A 6,722-nucleotide genomic window follows, 5' to 3' on the forward strand; every position below is an offset into this window, starting at 1 on the left:
ACAGCCTTTTCTTTTACCCGGCACACTATGGTTTTGCCTCTAACATACTGAGCTGGGGAGGGCCATAACATAATTTGTTTGGTCCCCATATAAACATGGGCTGCACATGCATGACCTCATAAATTGCATAAATCTCATGAATCATTAAAGGAAACCCCTACTTTTATTTCATGGTAATAGAATCACAGCCCAGGCTGGAACCCACTGAGTTCCTGGGGCCCCATAAATTGACCCCCTAATGCTTGGGAAGAAATCACAAACAATGGGAAGAAATCACAACCAATGAGGTGGGAATGCAGGACTAACTATATCTTAGCCAGGTCTACAGTCTCTCCTTCTTCTGTTCAGGAGTGCCTCAAATTTCCATTGTCTGTTTCCCTTGTGGCATCAACAGCTTAGTTACAGACCACTAAAGCCCAACAGAGCACATTTCAGTGATATTAGTACACAATGACAATTGCCTAGAATCAGAGTTATAGAAGAGAAGTAGAAAATTCCTTTTAAAACATTTAATGTATCTAATCTGTTCTTGTTTGGTTTTATTGGTTGCTGTTTTGACTCAACCTTCTCATTTCTGATGGCTTTATACATTGTATATTTCATTTACTGTGGCCCACCTTGAGAATTATTGGACAGAAAGGTAGGTCATAAATCCTCTAAATCAGTAAATATGTGTTAACTTCTCCCACTCTGCACACAAAACATTTAGAGTTTCCAGGGCTTTTTTTGTAGAAGAAGCCCAGCAGGAACTCATTAGCATAACAGGCCACACCCAACAGCAGAAACTCATCAGCATATTAAGTCACACCCCTGACAGTGCAGCTCATTAGCCTATTAGGCCACACCCTCCATGCCTTCCCTTGGCTTGCCTGGGCGTCCTGCGGGCAAGCCGGCACTTGGACAGGCTGGGGGAGGCACGGGATTTAAATGCCTCCCTGATCCTTCCAGGGGCCTCCCTGGCACACCCACCTCGGAGTCACGGGGGGGGGGGCGCTCTCCAGGCCTTCCCTCTGTAGCCAGGCACGCAGAGGTTTTGGCTATAGTGGGCATGGCCAACTCTGAAGCCAGCTGGAACTCCGTTCCTGTGCGTTCCTGCCCAAAAATACCCCTGAGAGTTTCAAAGTTCAATAAATGCTAGCATGAGGGGCAGTTTCAGCTCCCGGGTCAAGCAGATAATATTGCATCACCAAACAGGATCAGGTGGAAGGTAAGAGCCATTATTTAGTCAACATTGGCAACCATACATATATATATACACACACACTTTTAACTGGTATTAAATTAATGCTGATGCTGATAACAAATACAGCTGTGTGGCATGTAAATGTGGCAATTACAACTTGCTGCTGCTTCAGGCAGAGGAGCACAGCATGACTTCAGCCACAGCGGGAGAATGTGCTGGATGCTAATGTATGAAAATGAACCAGAACTTTGTGTTTGCTCCATAAATCAATGGGATCAACATGTTTAACATTTTGACCTCTCTTATTGTCATAATTTGTTATAGTCTAAGCATCTCCAGCCTTGTGCCTTGTTTACTGACAAAGGGAATTCTGAGGAGTGATCTAAGAAACTTGGTTTAATATCAGCAGCTAGACACCTCATATGAAGGCAAATCCTATAAGCCATTATTTTCCACACTGCTTCTACATGGAAGTTTCATTAAAGTTTATCTGTTTAAAACATTTCCAACCCACCTTACCTCCTTGGAGTCAATGTTCGGAGACATTCATGTGACAATGTTCTTTTCTGCAATCGTTCCCAAACCTGATCTGGTACTATCTTTTTTTGAAAGATTATAGTCAACATATGTTTGTATGCTAAGTGGATGGGAAGATGTGCATTTTTGCAGGTCCTGCCCACATTGGCGCCATTTTCCTTGTCTCAGTCCCTGCAGCTGCTATCCTACGATCACCACCAGAAGGCTGTTTTCAGCATTTAAAAAAGCTAGTAAATGACATGCTGCTGTAGTGTTATAACATTATAACAATCTATTTACAAGTTCCTCTAAATTTCTAGCTTTCATTTTTAAACAGTTTCTAGCACTTTTTGTTAAGAACATAAGAGAAGCCAATGTTGGAGCAGGCCAACGGCCCATCCAGTCCAACACTCTGTCACACAGTGGCCAAAAATACCAGGTGCCATCAGGAGGTCCATCAGGGGGCCAGGATACTAGAAGCCCTCCCACTGCTGCCCCCCCCAAAAAAACCCAAGAATACAGAGCATCCCTTGCCCCAGACTGAGAGTTCCTATCTATACCTTGTGGCCAATAGCCACTGATGGACCTCTGCTCCATATGTTTATCTAATTCCCTCTTGAAGCCATCCATGCTTGTAGCCACCGCCACCTCCTGTGGAAGTGAATTCCATGTGTTAATCACTCTTTGGGTGAAGAAGTACTTCATTTTATATGACTGCTCAGCAATTTCATGGAGTGCCCACGAGTTCTTGTATTGTGAGAAAGGGAGAAAAGTACTTCTTTCTCAACCTGCTCTATCCCATGCATAATCTTAAAAACCTCGATCATGTCACCCCTCAGCCATCGTTTCTCCAAGCTAAAGAGCCCCAAGTGCTTTAACCTTTCTTCATAGCCAAAGTGTTCCAACCCTTTTATCATTCTAGTTGCCCTTTTCTGCACTTTTTCCAATGCTATAATATCCTTTTTGAGGTGTGGTGAACAGAACTGTACACAGTACTCCAAATGAGGTTGCACCATTGATTTATACAGGGGCATTATGATACTGGCTGATTTGTTTTCAGTTCCCTTTCTAATAATCCCCAGCATAGCATTGACCTTTTTTATTGCAGTCGCACACTGTCTCGACATTTTCAGTGAGTTATCTACTACGACTCCAAGATCTCTCTCTTGGTCAGTCTCTGCCAGTTCGGACCCCATCAACATGTATTTATAGTTAGGATTTTTGGCTCCAATGTGCATCACTTTGCACTTGGCCACATGGAACCCCATTTGCCACGTTGATGCCCACTCGCCCATCCTCGACAGATCCCTTTGGAGTGCCTCACAATCCTCCCTGGTTCTCACCACCCTGAACAACTTTGTGTCATCTGCAAATTTAGCCACTTCACTGCTTACTCCCAACTCCAAATCATTAATAAACAAGTTAAAAAGCATTGGACTGAGTACTGATCCCTGTGGTACCTCACTGCTTACCCCCCTCCACTGAGAAAATTGCCCATTTATACTCACTCTCTGTTTCCTATTAATTAGCCAGTTTTTGATCCACAAAAGGACTTGTCCTTTTATCCCGTGACTATTGAACTTACTTAGGAGCCTTTGCTGAGGAAGTTTATCAAAAACTTTCTGGAAGTCAAGGTAAACAACCTATTGGGTCCCCCTTGTCCACATGTTTGTTCACTCCCTCAAAGAACACTCACAGGTTGTTCCTGAGCCATGCCTTTCCCCTTACCTCTCTCCAATGAAAAGGGCTTTCCACTTTATATAAAATGAAAGCTGTGAATTCAGAGAAACAAGCAGATAGATGGGGGGCCTGTGGAAAGGGAAGTGTGGGGAAACTGCTGTGTGGCTGCTCCATTGCCACTGTGAATGCCTCTGCATTGCTACATGGAGGATCATCATGTGGAAGCAGCCTAACTTGCAAATGACGTGTGGTGCTTATAAAGATTGCAGGGGACTCAGTTATGTTTCAAAATATTTTGCTTTGTTCTAGAACAAAGCAAGAGAGAAACAAAGTTTGGGGCATAGCTCGTAGGGTGGGGAGAGAAAACTGGTTGTTTTCTCTAATGAGAGTGTTTGCTGATCTGTAACTATGTCTACACTAAGGTTTCGATTTGCTATGATTCCATCTGTTTTGGCAGATGGTGCAACTTACAGTACCTCAGCAGCTACAAAAATAAGGATGCAAAGAGGGAAAACAATAGAGTTATTAGTGAATGTGAAATAGATTTGGTTTCAGGGAACTTGAGATCTGACTAGATGTCACACTAGGATAACATGGTATTTGCATGGAACAATTTAGATATGCTTTCTATAGTATTTCAATCTTAGCTTGCAAAGAGGGAACAGTAGAAGGAAATAAGACTTAAGAATGTGTTAGCTATAGTTATTTCTTTCTTTAGCAAACATGTTTAACTATAGTTAACACATTCTTCTTTCCTTCTACTTTTTCTTCTCTGAAACCTAAGATTGCAATACTGTATAAAGCATATCTAAATTGTGTAAATTCTTTTCCTTCATTTGTTTTTAATTTGTGAACAGGACATGTTGTTTGCTTTGTATATTGTAAACAAATAATTTTTAAAAGAATGTGTATTGTAGCCTTTACTAACTCTGGTTTTTAAAAATCTTATCAGTTATGAGAATAGAGTTTGAATGTGTAGCTTAAAAATCTTTGGCCTTAAGCTAAACCAGTTTCATAAATGTGTAACTGGGTAGGTGCTGCTGCTGCTATACGTGAGAGGAGAAAATAGATGGGTATGTGTCTGGACATGGAAGAAAGCCATCACCTTATGGTGTGGTCTATGTGAAAGAAGGATTCATTTGATGGATTCCTGTCATTCTTGCAGCAATGTATCTAGCCACTGGATTCAACCAGATGGTCCATGAATTCAGCTGAACTGAAAATTTTGTATCCAGTAGGAGAGAAAGTATAAGAACAGTAGTCAGTGTAGACTACCGATACAAGTGTGTAGAGGTCAAAGGCAACAGAAAGGACTCCTGAAGTTCACTAGTAGGAAAGAAGTCAGAGGACTAGTAATTGGAATGCCATGAAGGAACCAAAACCAAGGAAGGAAGGCAGTGCAGGCTGGAGGTTCCAGACAGGAACAGAGGTGGAGTAGGCTTGGCCCAGAACTGGAAATTAAATTGGGCAGGTATCATTACTGGAGAGAAATTAGAAGACTTTTTGGTACAACAGCCAGGACAGCATCAGTAGGACAGCCATCCACATATTAATTTATTGCAAGCCAGCAGAAAATAAAATATACATACATGCAACCAGGGCTTTGGTTGGGGGTGGGGGTGCCGGAACTCTCAAGAGGAAAATGAAGTTTTCAGTCTGCATACTGAAAACTCATATATTTTTAAACATTTTTAAAGAATTTTGTTGAAGAGGTTCCAGAACTCCGTTCTGGCACATTCCCCCAGAAAAAAAGCCCTCCCAATGAGTCCTCAAAAGTCCCACGCTTATGGGAGGGAATCTCATCCCTCTGGTCCTTCCCTCCGCACTATGTCCACTTTCCTTTCTTCTCTCCCCCTCACAGCCCCTGAAGTTTCTCCCTTTTCCCCGTTTCCTTCCTTCACTCTGACTTACATTTCTCAATTTCCCCCTCACCTACCACTTCCCCTCCAGCCTTTCCCACCTTCTCTCTCTCCAGCCCTCGTCCCTGTCCTGTGCTTCATTCTTCCTCTCCCTTTCTCCTTCTTTGTTGTCTGCCCACTCTTCCCCTCTGACTCAATTCAGATTTCAATATGAAACTGAAGCAACCATTTTGGGTTACCTAGGCAACTGCAGATTGATGGCTGCCACGTTCTCATGAGGCAGTCTCAGCATTTTAATACTTTTGACGTTTTTATGTCTTCTTTCAAACAAAACAAAGATACACACACTCCAATCTGTAGAAACAACTCTCCTTTCTGTACCTGGACCAGTTGTACAGATTTTTTGGTTGAGAAAATGGCACTGGCAGAAGGTTGAAGCCCCCTCTCCTTCACACCATAGTCTTAGGCCCTTACATCTTTCAGGAACTTAGTTACTAGCAGTGTTCTCTCTAAGCTGAGTTAGTGAGAGCTAGCTCACAGTTTTTTAGCCTCTGGCTCACACTGTCATGGCAGGACCAGGGGGCGTGACGCAAGCAAGCAAAAGTCCAGGAACAGTCCGAGGTCAAGCCGAGCAAATCAGGTAGCAAGGTTCAAACAGGTTTAAATCACAGTCCAAAAGCAGGGTCAGACATACCAAGGTTTCAAGTCCATAAATCACAATGATACCAGAGGAGTCATAGATGAACGCAGGGTCAACGAAGCCGAGGATCTGTTGGATCCCCAAGCATCGAGAATAAATCCACGTTTTCTAGAAAAGCAAAATTTATTTCAAAGCATTGGAAAGACACTCAAACACGTTCTTTGTTAGAACTGACTACAAACAGTTAGGGCAAGCATAATAAAGGGATTTGAAACAGATACAGAACCAATGGGTCACTTTCCCGCTGGCGGGTGAAAGGAAACGGTTGCGCGCTCATTCCCTGAAAACCAGGCTATCTCCAGACATAACACAGGTGCAGTTCTCAGGCTCTAAAAGCAACAAGCTGGCAATGAAGCGAACTCCCCCAGTACGTCCTCCAGTTGTTTGGCTTAGGCATTACAGCAGAGTAAAATAATAGCACACAGGCAAGGGGGGGGACTGAAAACCAGGCTATCTCCAGACATAACACAGGTGCAGTTCTCAGGCTCTAAAAGCAACAAGCTGGCAATGAAGCGAACTCCCCCAGTACGTCCTCCAGTTGTTTGGCTTAGGCATTACAGCAGAGTAAAATAATAGCACACAGGCAAAAGGGGGGGGGTAGCAACTGTACAGAAGAACCAGCAACACAGAACTCCATGGCAGCTTGCTGCCCCCTCAAAAATACACATTAACCACCGTCTCCCGGGCTGGGCGGGAGTACTCCCGGATTGGGCGGGAGACCTCCCGGTTTGGCCGGGAACTTCATGTGGAACTCACGAAGCAGATAAGGGGCCCGAATATCCCC

Source organism: Gekko japonicus, unplaced genomic scaffold (genome assembly GCF_001447785.1).
Source record: "Gekko japonicus isolate JY-2015 unplaced genomic scaffold, Gekko_japonicus_V1.1 scaffold821, whole genome shotgun sequence".
Classification (NCBI taxonomy): domain Eukaryota; kingdom Metazoa; phylum Chordata; class Lepidosauria; order Squamata; family Gekkonidae; genus Gekko; species Gekko japonicus.